This window comes from Pollicipes pollicipes, unplaced genomic scaffold, assembly GCF_011947565.3.
Source record: "Pollicipes pollicipes isolate AB1234 unplaced genomic scaffold, Ppol_2.1 Scaffold_3087;HRSCAF=3621_pilon_pilon_pilon, whole genome shotgun sequence".
Lineage (NCBI taxonomy): Eukaryota > Metazoa > Arthropoda > Thecostraca > Pollicipedomorpha > Pollicipedidae > Pollicipes > Pollicipes pollicipes.
This window is the reverse complement of record NW_023596225.1, coordinates 22,804,208-22,820,401: the sequence shown is the minus strand read 5'-3', so window position 1 is coordinate 22,820,401 and position 16,194 is coordinate 22,804,208. Positions and strand designations below refer to the sequence as shown.

At 55.4% G+C, this 16,194-nt stretch overlaps 1 protein-coding gene across 1 annotated transcript in view; it reads right to left on the bottom strand.

Moving 5' to 3' along the window:
- The window catches only part of LOC119089772 (fibroblast growth factor receptor-like 1), a 63,101-nt gene extending 53,504 nt beyond the window's left edge, over positions 1 to 9,597 (bottom strand). Inside the window, exon 1 of the mRNA XM_037212585.1 lies at positions 9,510 to 9,597. The gene's annotated coding sequence lies outside the window, so the exon portion shown is untranslated. The remainder of the gene's footprint in view (positions 1 to 9,509) is intronic.
- Positions 9,598 to 16,194: the final 6,597 nt, after the last annotated feature.

The following is a 16,194-nucleotide window of genomic DNA, read 5'->3' as shown; positions in this document are numbered from 1 at the left end:
TAGCCGGGTAGGGATACGTTCCAATCTACACCCGGCTCAAACTGGGCCGATGCTGGCAACTGGTACGTGATTCAGCGCGGTCGCATTCTCCCCCGCCTGAGATGGCGTTACCTTAAAGTGCACGGCACTGCCGTAATTCGGACTCGGTGCCAGTCACCGTATGTGTTCTAGGCTGAATCCGATCATGCGGGATCAGGCACAGAGCTGTGGTCTGATGGGCCCCAGCTCGCGCCTGCTTTTGGCAGAACATGACACCATATCACGCAAAGAGAGAGCGAAGTTGTGTTTTATTTTCCGGTGATATCCTCCTGAACCCCCGGTCCAAATACGGCACGCGACCCCCGTCGGATCAGTCGGATTCAATGGGGCTGCAGTGTAGCCCTGAGGAAAATGGATTCAAAAAAAACGAGCGAATTACGAATAGGTGAACTCTGTAACGCATTAATGCAGGACACTGAAAAAATAGAGTCGTGGATTGGTATGGAGCATTTAACTGGGTTACGCGGCAAAAAGCTTGAAGACCTCTGTCTTCAACTATGCTGGCCACTTGTCCTCCTCCTCTGCCCGTCGGAGGACACCTGCGAGTGAGTCAGTGCTTGGCTGCGGCGACGGAGCAGCCCTGGCCTCTGAAGCCGACCGCCGAGCCGGGTTCGGGCCGCGCCGGGCCGCGGGGGCACGCTCGGCACTGAGTGTTGGCAGTGCCGGCCGCGCTTGACACCAGAGGTGACACTGCGCAGCTCCGGCTGAACGACGCCAGACCCGGCGGTGACGCGTCCGCCGGCGGCTGCTCGGCGCGCGCTGACGGACGCGGCTTGGTCTGCAGTGGCCGGCGGTCACCAGAGCGGCGGGTACGGCCGCTCGCGCCGCGCCACGCCGCCAGCCGGCCGCTCAGAGTTTGGATCTGCGGTGGGGCGCAGCGCACCGCGAGCGCGGCCCGGGACGAAACAGGGCCGAGGAGGCCTGGGACGGTTCTTTTGCTCCGAAAACACGACCCAATGGAGTCTCCATGTGTTTCTTTATCCGATGTATTGTATGCAACACGTCTTTACGGATGGGATCATTGGAGCCGAAATCGCAAACATTCGGAGCGCGTCGTCACGCACCAATCCAAACGTGCATATCCACATTAGGCGCTTTTCACGACGCTTTCAAAGTATATGACGTTGTGATATTCGCTATGACGACATTTTTCAAGGGATGGAAGCCGCGGCTATGGTAGTTTTGCGCGTTTTCATGGAACCTGCAACCTTTGTGACATCGTGACATTGCGCCATGACGACATTTTCGGGGATGGAAACCTCGGCTGTGGTGATTTTGCACTAAAGTTGTCTTCATTAAGGCGTAGTATCACAAAGGTACAGAAAAAACTGGCATGAATATGCAAATATTGAAGTTTTCAGATTATTTGTCTACATGCTTCTAAGCGCTAGAGTTGTCAGGCAGCCTAGTCCTCCGCGAATGTTTCGAACATTACAAAACATAACATTTATCAGTGCATCGTTTGTGCCACTGCCTGCCATAATTTCGAAGTGGCAGCTTTTTATCTAGCAAGGTGCAAACATCTTGCCACTGACCATATTTCACCAGCCCTAATGCATGAAAATACCGGCATGAAAATGCGTTATTTTTGAAGGACTGTAAAGATACCACCAGGTGAGACATCGGATAGACACAGATTCAGGAGTGTGGTACAGACAATGGGATCCGTCTCCCACCTATTTGTACAGACAATGGGATCCGTCTCCCACCTATTTGAAAAAGGAAGTGAATTTAAATCGCAGGTACCAAAAAAGAGCAGGAGCACGCAAATGTCCCATGCCTGCGACATAACAACCGGTAGATCCAAATACGAGACCTAACCTAACAATGTTAAGGCTATTGGCCAGCGTGACATGCTACCAATGTTACACGGAAGGTGGAAAATTTTGTGAAAACGATATCACGCGCCTTAGAGTTCACTGCGTTTGCTGATCCCGCTGCAGGAGGCGTCTGCACCAAAGTGAATCAAACATCAATGTCAGTCTGTTGCCAACCTGCTGGTTCAGACGATATGGCAACAATAGGTATCACATGTCACAGTTGTGATCTAAAGCAGAGGCAATCGACTGTACGTGGAAAGGCTACAGGACAACGCTGCAGGATGGGGCAACTGCGCGCTCATGCAGTCAGACAAGTTGCTGCAGCCGAAATAGCCAGCAGAGAAGCTCGAGAACCGGCGGGTGCGACATGAAATACCTTGCGTCGTTGGATCGTGGCGCGATGGCGGGTCCCGCGACGCCTGCGGCGGCGTGTCAGTGGCGGGACCCACCGATATCGGTGGTGGGTGTCAGTGTGGGACCCGCCGCCGTCTGTGGTGGTGGTCAGTGGCGGGACCCACCGATATCGGTGGTGGTGTGTCAGTGGCGGGACCCACCGATATCGGTGGTGGTGTGTCAGTGGTGGGACCCGCCGACGCCTGCGGCGGCGTTGTCAGTGGCGGGACCCACCGATATCGGTGGTGGTGTGTCAGTGGTGGATCCGCCGCCGTCTGTGGTGGTGTGTCAGTGGCGGGACCCGCCGCCGTCTGTGGTGGTGTGTCAGTGGCGGGACCCACCGATATCGGTGGTGGTGTGTCAGTGGTGGGACCCGCCGACGCCTGTGGTGGTGTTTCAGTGGTGGGACCCGCCGCCGTCTGTGGTGGTGTGTCAGTGGTGGGCCCTACCGACGTCTGTGGTGGTGTTTCAGTGGTGGGACCCGCCGCCGTCTGTGGTGGTGTGTCAGTGGTGGGTCCTACCGACGTCTGTGGTGGTGTGTCAGTGGTGGCATCCGCCGCCGTCTGTGGTGGTGTTTCAGTGGTGGGACCCGCCTCCGTCTGTGGTGGCGTGTCAGTGGCGGGTCCTACCGACGTCTGTGGTGGTGTGTCAGTGGTGGCATCCGCTGCCGTCTGTGGTAGTGTTTCAGTGGTGGGACCCGCCGCCGTCTGTGGTGGTGTGTCAGTGGCGGGTCCTACCGACGTCTGTGGTGGCGTTTCAGTGGTCGGACCCGCCGCCGTCTGTGGTGGTGTCAGTGGCGGGTCCTACCGACGTCTGTGGTGGTGCGTCAGTAGTGGGTCCCGCTGACGCCTGCCGGCGGTGTGTCAGTGGTGGGACCCGCCCCCGTCTGTGGTGGTGTGTCAGTGGCGGGTCCTACCGACGTCTGTGGTGGCGTTTCAGTGGTGGGACCCGCCGCCGTCTGCGGTGGCGTGTCAATGGCGGTTTTTTGGCCAGTCTGTCGCCGGCCGCGAGTAACACGATCGCCTCACACGGCCGGGGGGTGACAGCACCGGCCGGCGGCAGCCGATAAGCCGCACCTCGGGCCGGCCCTCTGGGCGGGGCGGCGGCGCGTTCAGAGGCGCGCCTATCAGCCGTGGCCGCAGCCGCCAGTCGCAGGTCGTCGCCAGGCCAAACAAGCCGGCCCCGGCCGGCCGTGCGGGCGGCGCTGGGACCAGGCCCGCCGCCGCGCAGGGCCGCCATCGCGGGCCCCGCGGGAGCGGTTGACGTCAGTGACGGGGACACGCGATAGCGCCTCTGGGTCGGCCAGGGGTGCACATGGTGGGCGCGTGACAGCCGGGAGCGGAGCAGCGCAGGGGGGGGGGGACGTTTGTTTGCAGTCATTGGTTTGCGACGCCTCGGTTGAACACGTCGCGAAACGTTTGGGTGGTATGTGTATGGTTCAGTAAAGAACGTGAAGAAAGAAACCCAATTGAAAGTACCGAAAAGTCTTATCACTGCACTGGAGTATGTGCCTCTCACGAATTCCTAGGCGGAGGTGCAGCGGTGTTAGCCCTGTGCGCACAACTTAAACGAAAAAACATGACTTGAAGAATAATTTACTTACAGTCTGGTAAGGCGTAACAGTTGTAATTGTCAAAATTACAAATTGGCATTAGCTTGAAATTTTGGCGACTGCGGCTAAAATAATGCAAAAGCATACAAATAAAGTGTATGTTGGTAACGGTAAGCTGTGCTATTTGCTTAAGGCCAGTTTCCATGGCCCCATCTTCCTCAGTTTCGGCCGAAGCGCGTTGCATTTGAACCTGGTTTCATAATAGGTGACACTGGTGGAAAAGCGGTCGATCATTGGCGGCCCGTAGGCTGGATGGTATTCAAAATCGCTAAAGTGTGTGTAGATGCTACATTTACCAGCACCACGCATCTGGTGTCCACGTCTTTGCTGTGTTGTGGACATATGGCATCAGCCGATGAATGCCTCCTAAAGGGCGGGGCGCAGGGTTTGCGCTCGAAACACTTGACCAGATGCTCGTAACAACCCTCACTTCCGACAGTACCAATATCCTTTCTCCTCTCCTATAGTGTGCCTCTTGTCGAAGCGTAGCCGAGTTCACGAGGCGTGGGCCCGGTTACGACCCACAGTCTACTACATTTCTTGCCGACGCACAAACGTTCGTTTCCTAAGTTCACCAAACGAGCAAGGATATACTTTTCCTCAAACTGCATTGTTGCAATAAAATCAAGGCTGGTCAAATATATGATGGGCAAACGTTTGCAAAGTTGTACGGGATAAACGGCAAATAACTACTTCGTCTTATTACCGAAATAAGCAACGAGCATCAAACAGTGGTGACAAAGTCATCCAGTTTCTTAAGAGCGGGGATGGCCGGGCCGGGCAGGGCCGCTCAAATGAGAAGCGTTCTCATAACTCAAGTGCGACTCGGTTGGCCTGCGGCACCTCTCGCAATGACGCAACACGCCGCCAGGGATTTATGAGGTCGGCCATCCTTCTGCTGTCGGGCGGACTGACTCCCCTGACCAACAGGGGAGTCAGTCCGCCCGAGTTTCTGATTTCATGTGGAATGCTTTGAAAAGCTGTGGGCTGAGCTGAGCTGTTATGAAGTCGCGTGACTGGGCGGCTGGCGCGGCTAGCGCACATGTGCGCCGACCACTGAGGGCGGAGAGGGGTGGGGGAGGCCTGCGATCTGTCACTCATCGCGGTCCAGGGCGGCCGGCCGGCACGGCCGGGGCGTCAACAAACAGGTGGCGACGGGGGCGACGCACCGGGCACCCTCCTGACGAGGGACTGACGGACGCTGGAGCCACGGCCGTCCTGACGAGGGTCTGACGGACGCTGGGCCACGGCCGTCCGCCTGACGAGGGTCTGACGGACGCTGGAGCCACGGCCGTCCTCCTGACGAGGGACTGGCGGACGCTGGGGCCGCGGCCGTCCTCCTGACAAGGATCTGACCGACGCTGGGCCACGGCCGGTTCTCCTGACGAGGGACTGACGGACGTTGGGGCACGGCCGTCCTCCCTGACAAGGGACTGACGGACGCTGGGCCACGGCCGTCCTCCTGACGGGGGACTGACGGACGCTGGGGCCACGGCCGTCCTCCTGACGAGGGTCTGACGGACGCTGGGGCTACGGCCGTCCTCCTGACGACGGACGCTGGGGCCGCGGCCGTGCTCCTGACGAGGGACTGAACGGACACTGGGGCCACGGCCGTGCTCCTGACGAGGGACTGAGGGACTCTGGGGCCACGGCCGTCCTCCTGACGAGGGTCTGACGGACACTGCGGGCACAGCCGTCCTCCTGACAAGGAACTGACGGACGCTGGGCCACGGCCGTCCTCCAGACGAGGGTCTGACGGACGCTGGGCCACGGTCCGTCCTGACGAGGGACTAACGGACGATGGAGTCACGGCCGTTCTCCTGACGAGGGACTGACGGACACTGCGGCCACAAGCCGTTCTCCTGACAAGGAACTGACAGACGCTGGGCCACGGCCGTCCCTCTGACGAGGGACTGACGGGACGCTGGGGCCACGGCCGTTCGCCTGACGGGCGGCTGGCGCACACTGGGGCCACGACCGTCTTCCTGACGGGTGACTGACGAACGATAGAGTCAGGGCCGTCATCCTGTCAGTCCTGCCAGAGCCAGGGGCCTGGCAGGACTGACAGGCCGCGGAGTAATCCTGCGCTCGAAAGGCGATAATCCAGGGCCGACCCCCAAATTCCGCTATGAATCAGAAGCCACAGGTGCGATACCGAGGAATAGAGGTAAGGATGGGCGCAGGCGTGAGCATCAGGCGAGCGTTACACAAAACAGCTGTGCACTCGATGTGAATCGAGAATCAATCGCATTATGTTTCAGCAGTGGCAGCATTCATGGTATTCCTTATCGCCCTGTGATCTATATAACGAACCTATGCGACAAGCAGCCCACCAACCTTAATGGTCAATACATTCGGTCTTAGTCGCGGGCTGTGCACATATACTACAATTCAATAGATTACCTTGATATAGTGTGTTAAACCAGTTCCAGATCATGGTTCTCGACGAGCTCTAATCCGCTGACAGCTGAGTGGTGAACCTTACATAGCAGATTATGTGCATGAGGTAAAGGGTATGTTGTAGACTTTACCGCATTTACTGATTCCGGGCCGACCAGGCATGAGCGCAACCCCGAGGCTCTGACAGAGGGTGACGTCACCGATACAGCGGGCAAGTCCCGCGGTCCATTCAGACTCGCTGTACAACGTCAGGAGTTTATGTGGCCGCTCCGTCCACACACTGGGGAATGCACGGCGACAGGCAGGTCCGGCTGCCACAACGGGAAGCCGGAGCCGCACACGCAAGGGAGCCGTGTCGAGCCACGTCGAGCGAGGCTACGTGGCCCGGCGCGACACAGGCAAGGCCAGGGAAGCCCCGCGCGGCACGGAACAGGGCCCAGGACGGCCGTGCGCCGGCGTCGGCCGTCCGCCAGGTGCCGCTTCTTGCATGCGGCCCGCTGAATGGACCGAGAATCCGCCGCGACCGCCCACCGGCCCGGAATAATCCAGCGATGATCCTTCAGTGCCGGTCGTAAACTGGTGTCACCGGACGGCCGGGCCCGGTGCCGGACACACACGGCGACAGACGGCCGGCTTTACGACTCACGAACGCGATGTTAATCGCTCGCCCATTAGGGTCATAATTATTTATCTGGCGGCGGCGCGGGCGTCCCTGGGCGCGACAGAGCGCACGTAGTCGGCGCGCGGCCGGGCCCTGGCGGTGACACGACGGCGGCGGCTCGGCCGGCCGTGCACCGAGCACGGACGCCGCTGCAGCCGGGCGCGCGGCCATAAATTGTCGGATTACCGGCGCCGTCACCTCGGCCGGCACCGGTCGCGGCGCGGCCGCTAATGGCCGTCCGGACCCGACTGCGACGGAGCGGCCGCAGCCGATCCCCTCCGTCAGATGTTGGTCTGGCTGTGTTGAAGGCGTTGGCCTTCACCAATCGCTTGAGTCCCTCGTGAGCAAAGGCGGCGCGCCAAACGCAGAATAGGAAAATTATTTTGCAAAACCTTCGGCCAGGTGTATGGGCAAGGCAATGCAATGAATTGCAATAAAAGTTGCGAAACGCATTTATGTAGAAATCGCGTAAACCTTGCGCATATGTGCGGCAGTCATTGTTCCAGATCAGGGCCTGTGGCGGTGCAAAGGCCCGTTCTTTACTCAGTCTTATCGAGTCTGTCCGCGTGTAATTCACTCGGCTTCGTACGCGGGGAAATGCTATGCGAGTTCGGAATTCAATTTTCGTTGGACGCAGGCCTCAACTGGCCACGTGCTGACGGAGTAAAATCCGCACAAGGTGGCTGGCATTTTCTGCGGGATAAACGCTAGGAAAAAGGCAGTGGTGCAGACTGGCTGTGCACTTCTTGCCGAGTCTTTGGTCTGGATACACTCAGGTACTGGCCCCGTGACAGCTCCTGAAAGATGTTCTTGAGAATAAATGTTTATTGGTTGTCTAGAATCTCGCAAAGTTTTGTGTGATGCATCCTTGTCCCAAATGCATTCACCGTGCTTCTAACATCGAGGGCGCACGGCACGGAGTCTGAGCGAATGTGGGGAAACGGCAAGGCTCCTCCATATGCCTTGCGCCTCGGCGCTGGCTCTTTTCAATCAGTTCTTCCTCTAACGAATTGAAGAAAACAGCTGTGTTCGGCACAGCCGCACAACAGAAGCGGAGCGCGGGTATGTGGGCAGAAGCGGGAGCTATGGACAGGGAACCGTGGCCGGTGGACCGACACACTCCATCCCTTCAGCGAGCCTCTGATGAGCCCAGCACCTGGACCGACTTTACGGCGTCTGCTGGCAACATCATGGGCGCCATCCTATATACCTGCTGCGTGCCCTATAATCCCGCCGCGTCGCTGCCCAGCCACTAGCGCCCGTTCGCAGGTCGGACCGGGGCGGCTTCAGACCCAGGCGGCCGCCGCACGCGGCTCAGACTAGCCCTGCAGTCTGTCAGAAAACAAACCAGGCCTCTGGCGCGTCCGTCGGCCATATTTTTTGCCATGCCCGCTTCGGTGCTGCGGTTGCTGTTGGTGCCATCGAAGCGACACACTGATCATTCGCGGACGCCGGGGTTGACCGGTAAAATGATTGCGCACGTGGGGACATGCCGTTCTTTTCTTCCCATTCCAGGTTGGTGATTCAAACGTGTGCTAAGCCTGATGCAATACACAGTCAAAGCTATGTCATCATTCAGACGAATCAGTGACATAATACGACTAGGTTTAGTCAGGGCATAGCCTGGGGGAAAGGGTACGGGGTAATGATCCGTCTACGAGATAAACGCTTCACACAGGAGTATTGAGCGATTCCGCACAAAAAATGTTAGAATGGCAGCATTTGACATGTGCATCCTCGCTGACAAAACTATGACTACTTGTCCTAGTTTTAATCATAGCATTTCCAGTGTAGTGATGTACGTACGCATATACACCTACTTAGATTATGATTATATACTTCATCATACTTTTATAGCGCATTATTCATTTGAGTGAATGTCGGGGACCAGATGAGTGTATATAACTGCACGACGTCAAACATGCAGTCCATCCTGTTAAGTTGGCGCCAGGAACGACCGCATCACTCCTCCAACTGAGTCACAGTGCTGACAAGTCGGCACACCGCCACTTCTGAGTGACTGACAGTCAGTACACTGCCGCTTTCGGAGGTGTCTGACAGTCAGTTAACAGCCGATTTGGAGCGTATGACAGTCAGTACACAGCCGCTCCGGAGTGCCTGACAATCAGTACACAGCTGCTCCGGAGCGTCTGACAGTTAGTTCATCGCCACTCCGGAGTGCCTGACAGTCAGAACACAGCGCTCGTTAGCGCCTGCCTGAAAGCCAGTTACACCGCCCGTCCTGAGTGCCTGACCCCGCTGGCCGATCGGTGGCGGTTGGGCGGCCGGACATGGGTTACACTGGCGGGCCCGGGGACTACAAATCTCCGGGGCCCGGGGACTACAAATGTCCCGCTGCACCGTCCGCGACAGCAGGTCTCTCAACAATCTGACCATCTCCGCTTCCGACCAGGTCACACAGCAAAAAAAAATAATAAAAAAATCCGCTGTTTGCATGGCAGTTTCACCCTGCACGGAGGCGCCCCCGTCTTGACTCGACACAAGCCGTCTCCCGACGGAGGGCGTACCCTCTCCCGAGCAGTCACCCCCCGCCGAGCCTGACGGGCTTGGTGACGCCTCTCACCTGCGAGTGGCAGTCAGTCGGCGTCCCGCTGTGGCGGCCGCCTGCCGCCGGGGCTGCTCGCGACGGAAGCACCTGTTCGGCTGCAGCTCTCGCCCCGCCGCCCGCGCCCCTCCCCGCCAGCTCCCGCCACCGACCACTGCCGGGCCGGCGCCCGCCGGGAGGCGGGCGCGCGACGAGCCGCCGCTGCCCGCCGCAGGGGCGGCGCTGGCGGCGCCGGGCCGGGTCATGCCGGTCGCCCCCACCGGACAAGGTGCCCGTTCGCTGCCTGTGGTGAGTGGAGCTTAGGTCAGCGCCCCTCACAGTTTGATCAGGGGACGGAGGGATTCACTGCCACAAAGTGAGTTTAGAAGCGGGCGCGAGGGTAGCTAGGGAAGGGCACTGTAAAGCACTTTATCGGCCTCGTTTAGGAGAAATACGCAACGGACGTAAGTACATTACCAACTCTCAACAACAAGCACTGGCCACACCATGAAACTCCAGCCTGCAGCAAGCCAAATTTGATTACACGCCGTAAATGAACCGTAATGGCATTTGATTGACGCAATGAATTCGGTCGCGCTAATCTCATTATTTAATCCCATTTGTCTGAGTTCTGTTCGATTGCTCCACTTGGCCGGGCGTCCGTCAAACTCGTGGCGTGGCGCCCGGGCGCTGATGGTGATGGCGACCGGGCGGCGAGCAGTCCGGCCGACAGCCGGCGGCTGCCGCCCCTCTCCGCCGTCCTCACGGCGAACGCTGCGACAATATCGGCCCCGCCAAAACCAACGGCGCGCCCAAGCGGCCGATGATGAACGGGCTGTTTTCGCGGCAGGCGCGGTGTTTTCAATTAATCAGCATCATTAGCGCAGCTGTTGCCGGAGGTGACGGCAGGCGGCGGTGACGGCGCGGCCGACCGGGCCCGTAATGAGTCACCGACTCTCACAACCAATCCCGGAGAGGCGGGTCCGGCGGCCGGCCGGCGCGCTGAAGCCCCCTGTCATAACTGGGGGCGCTCGAGAGGATCGGCCGGCCAGGCTGTCGACACGTGCCCAGCCGCGAGCGGCGCGCGCCGGCCAGCCCTCCCCCCCCCCCCCCCCCCACACACACACTCCCGGCCGCCTACCAGCCAGACGCACCGACAGCTGTGCCGACAGTCATGCACGATGACAGGTGTGTACACGGGAAGGCAGGCACCCAGGTACGCGCGCGACGCGCGTAACGGGCCAACACGAGTGCTTCGGCGGAAACACACGCGGTCCGCGGAAACCTGCACATGTGCTGGAGATGGATCACGGAAAACCCGCGGGCACAAACCGCAGAGATTGGTGCGGTCTGTAAACGGACAGGGCAGCAGATTGATCGAGCAAGTGCGGGAAAAATATCAGCAAGCGACGGGAGCCCGTTATTGAACGCTACTTCTGTGAATGGCATAGCAGCGTGCACGTTAAAAATTGGAATATCGACGAGAAAACAACATTAAGCTGCAGCGCAAAACATGGGGTGCTGGTTGATATTTGAAAGCGTGAGTCACAAGAGCCATTGCATCACGTATCGACCCGCACAAGGCGAAAAGGACCCTTGCATGGGTCCCCTGGGTCCAGCACCACTTTGGACCGCCCCAAACGCCCCAAAATTTTAGGTTTCCCAGGGACCGGGAGGAGTTCTGGATCCCGAACCCGACAGGATCTCTAGCCATGTAGCAGGGCTGTCTGCACCATTCAACCTTTATGGTCTTGCAAACCAGGAAATTCCGTTCCAGCTGGTTTTATAGTTCTGTGCATCTAATGAAGTATGAGCTTCTCCACATCGCACCGGACGTAATGGAGAAGTCTGGATGGAGGCATCTCTATGCTAGACGTACATCTCAGCCCATTGGCGTAATCTATGAGCTCCATGGCACAGGCGGGTATTGGTGAGTTTTGGTCAATATCCCAGTCTCCTTCCGCGACAAATCGTTCGTTCTCCGCCACTGATACGTTGTGTACACTCTGGCTACGTTCAGTAGCCATTTACACTGTTTTTATCGCCTTTTAACGGTAAAGGCATCATCATCGGTAAGCGCAAAAACACTCAGAGCAACGTCTCTGTGTTCCGAATAGAAGCCTCAAATCGGACGATGTGTTTGCGAGCGCCTCGCGAGAACGCCCAGCCTCATAGAGCAGTAAGCCTCTTACGAGTGGCGGAGTGCAGCCTCCCCCCCCCCCCCGCATCCCTCGGGACCTCTGGCGCGCTGAGCTGCCGACAAAATCCCGGCGATCTAATGAGAGTGCGAGTCAGCGCCGATAAACTGGATCCTCTGCTGATCAAACACTCGCACCCAGCAATATCCAGCGCTATTTGGTCAGTCTGTAATTGGACCCCGGTTGCGCGTGTGATTGGACGTGAGTTTGGCGATTCGAGACCAAAATCGCGTCCCCCATTTTGAGCTGCTCTGGTGACAGTAAAACTGGCGGCATCAATGGCCATTCCTCGACGTGAACGCTCCATCGCGCGCGACCGGCCACTGACGAAGTACGACCCGTTTCACATGTGCTGCAGACGACTGGGCAACACACAATGGGCAGTAGCGCGTGATGAAGAAACGCCGCTCTCGGCAAATGCGAGGCACAGTAACTTAGAACAGCCTGACACCTTGAAATGACCATGATAAAATTTGAGGGCCATGTGGCGTATGTTTGGGCACCTCGTCGCTAAATGAAGTACTGCTTCGCAGATCAGCCGTCGCAATCTCCCGGGATACTGCATCGTTCCAGTCGGTGCATAATTCCAGATAAAACCTACCGTGAGCGAAGAACCGATGTCGATAACGCTGTAGCGAGTGAAGGGAATCGTGCAGAAAGAACCATCGAGAGTCATTTGGAAAGTGACCCGATAAAGGATCCTATTTGTAATGAAGGATCTACCCTTATTACAGAATAGCCATCTGCCCTAATAACAAAATACAAATAGTTTCAATCACTTTTTTAGCGGGTCCCTCATTTCGAAATTATCCACCACATATAGAACTGATGAAGATGATGAATCTGGAACCCGGACGGGGTAGCTCTGACCGCGCGAGTCGATACCCCAAGTTGTCAGGCTGAGATGCATGCATGCAGTTATGCCAGCAAGACAACATTACGGGCCCAGTCGGGGCCAGTGGCAGCCGCCAAAGCATGACTCTCTCCGAGTGTTATGTGCTATCCATACATGTGGCTAAGTAATTAGTTATGCGATACCATCGTGAGTTGTGTGACGTGTCTGAATGTTAACATCAGAGACAACGAGCTCCATGGTAAGCAGCGTTTATTTGTACTCAACTCAGCATCAGTAATGCACCATAGGTCGGTAACTGGCTCAAACTGAGTTTTAATTTAATCTTAATGCAACCCTACTCCTAAATCCGATTGCATTTCGAGGAGTATGTCTAGAAAAAACGGCCTAATTTCTCAAGACTGGCTTATTCACCACAGCCAGCTTCAAACCCACGAAACAGCACCTAGAAAACAGGCCGACACAATCGGCCGGATGATACGGCGTTACTGTCAGTAACGTCAACGTACTTCATCAGGATGTTACTGCCAGGCCGCAGTGGCCGGCTCAATGCCGACATCAACGAAACGAAGCAATTTAGGTCCGTCAATCACTCCCGCTGACTTACACTGGTGGTACAGATGCTGTCCCTGCGTGCTAAAACAGAGTCCTCAAAAGGTTAAGTAAAGCAGTTTGTTACCTTCGCACAGCGCAGTTACGACACCATGTGGTTTAAGATAAAAGCGCGTCACGTGTTCACAAGTTATACTGTCTGGCTCTCCCGCACCGCAAAGCTCCGGAGGCTACGGCTAAAAAAACTTCAAGACGCAGCCCGTAAAGCCGTGCCAAATAACGCGTACTTCAAACACCCCGAAAACATTTTGTGACCATGATAGCCAGCCAAGGGCGGCGCAGCAGAGGGCGGAGGAGGCAGGTACCCCCCCCCCCCCCCACCCCCACCCACCCAGCAGGCGGGAGAGGCAACTCATGTTTTCGCTCCTCTGAATTTGTGCGGGGCCCGTTTTTTCCAAACTTAAGGCATGGTAGCTAACCATAGATTACAAACATTCAGATAAAGAAAGCTGAGCTAAAGGTAATATAACATGACTGAGCTGGAAAGTCGGGCTCAGAAGACCCATTTCTACATGAAAAAATCGTTATCTGGATGATGAGGCCTCCTTGATGAAAACAGGTAGTTGATGCTCTAGGTTAGCAGGTCTAAAGTTATGTTAAGGAGGCCCCTTGTTGGCTGGCGAGGCTCCTGTTCTGGGTCAGAAGGCACTCTCTGTATCTAGGAGGCCCCAATCATAAAAACAGAAAGCCTCTTTCATGCATCAGATGGCCTCGTCTCCGGGTCAGGATGCCTTTTTGGGATAACGAGGCCCGTTAGCTAGATTTGGAGGTCTCTTCGCGAATCGGAGGCATACTGCTCTGGATTAGGTCTCTTTATGCATCAGAAAATCGTTTCTTGAAACAGGAACTGAAACTAATTTCCTTTTTAGTGTAGAAAACTCTTCGCTGGTTATCAGAAGCCCCCATTTTGAAATTTTGATTTTCAATGCCTATTTGCTTGGATTTGATGCACGTGGCAATTTCATAAGATGGCGAACGCCCTTGATGCAATTCACCCTTAAATGCAACGCTGCCCTGGAGGGCCCCCGTCAGGAGGTCCCTTTTTGTTCAGGAAGCCCCCCGAAAAATCTTGCCCCAGCTCGAAATCCGTGGCGCCCTCCCTGTAACCAGCAACAAGAAGGTGGTGCGAAAGGAGGCGGGGGAGAGGATTCTTGCTGCTAGGAACTGAGGCTGGTGCAACATTTTTGTCTTTCGTATTTCGGAGCTGATCTGGGCGCGTGATTCTACCCTGGCATGATCACGTGAACAAGACAACTCACTGAGCCACCAACTACGGGGCAATGGTCAGTCTGGGCTATAAACAACACGCAAGATAAACTTCTGGACCGAAATTCCATGCCATTTCCAAGCCGTCGAAAGACACGCGGAATTCGTCGCGGAGGTCTTACGATCCGTTGAGCCAGAAATTCCTGCGCGCCTTAATTGTTTTACGCTTGGCAACAAGAACATCCAATAAGTCCTGTTTAAAAATATTTCCCACAGACTGGTATATGCACGCCGTAACATACTAATGTTTATGTTCGCTTGCTCGCTAGACGTAGTTTCACAGGATTAGCACGCGCTCGGGTGGGCGTCAAATTGGCCCCCTTCGAAGGTTTCTCCAGAATGGTTTCCGAACGGCGCGGCGTAGCCGCGCCAAATTTTGCATAGCTGTAGAAAATTGAATGGCAGATCGTTTTGCACAAAAATTTATATGTACCTTGTAAGGTCGCTGACTTATAGCAGGTCAAAGTCAGGCCATGGTTTCAGCGAAGTCAATTTCCAGGAAATCGTTCATTCTGATGCAACGACAGAGTGTTGGACAAAGCTACACATCTCTGAGATGCTTTCTTAGGCAACACAAATATTGATTGAGCAAATTACGTTGGCCTAAGGTCAGGTATGAAGGTCGGACCAAGGCCAAAACCGACCTGGTTTATTGCTCTAGGGTTTGCTGTGTGTTGCTGGTGCTCATTTCGAATTTATTGATAGCAGGAAGCACAATATACATCTTCCATAGACTTCTTAAAGGTCAGAAAAGGTCGTTAACCCAAAATGACCCAGGTCAACATTTTGTGTTTAGAAACATTTTGTTTAGCGTTTTCTTTGTCGCTTATTCAGGTGCAAAACTCAGAGCAGTTTTGTGTGATTTTGATCACTATGACCTTCAAAAGGTCAAAAAAATGGTACTGACTTTAAATGAGCGTGTGAACTTTTGTTTAGAAACAGTTATCTAGGTTCTGGGTGCACTTTAGAGACTAATCTAGACTTTGACCTTGTTTGACTCTATTTGTCCCGAAAGTCATGGCCTAGGGACCTTATAATTTGGCCTAAGTGGATTCACATATAGATCAATGCACCCTGTGAATTTGGTGTCTCTAGCTCTCTTAGTTCCCGAGATATCAGGGGGTCAAATTAACCCCCCCGAGCGAGGGGTATCCAGTCGGCCGCCCGAGCGCGTGTTAAGACTGCCCGGTGAACTGGTCCGTCAGATTTTACCAATCCATATTTCTCGAACCATATTTCTCAAATCTACCGTGTCATGTAACCCGAGGCTTGAATTAAGACTTGTCCGAGCCGAGTTCGGGCAGACTCGCTATGACATGGTGTCAGCAAATGTGCCATCATGTGGCATGATATCACATGACAATCTGAGGAAGTACCTTTTTGAAGGATGCATGCACGACAACGAGCAGGCCCCTAATTTCGCTTTGCCTGAAAAGGACTACATGCATTGCAACCCTACAGTCGACGACACATCTGGTGGGGGGTTATGAGATCATGGCTGCTCCGTCGAGTTAAACTATTCGCGTACATAAGGTGACCATTTAAGTAGCGTATTATATATATACGCTATATATATATATATATATATATATATATATATATACATATCATATGTGTATGTCAGCCATGTGTATTTATATCAAATGTCTCAAAATTGGGGGGCCTCTAAAATAAAGTAGCCGCAACATCGGGCTGCTTTGGTTTTATACTAAGTTCGCAGGTCGCCCGGCGTTCCCAACGTGGCCGCTCATCGCGCCAGATCCTAAATTAATTTGGATCTTCCCTCCATGGCGAC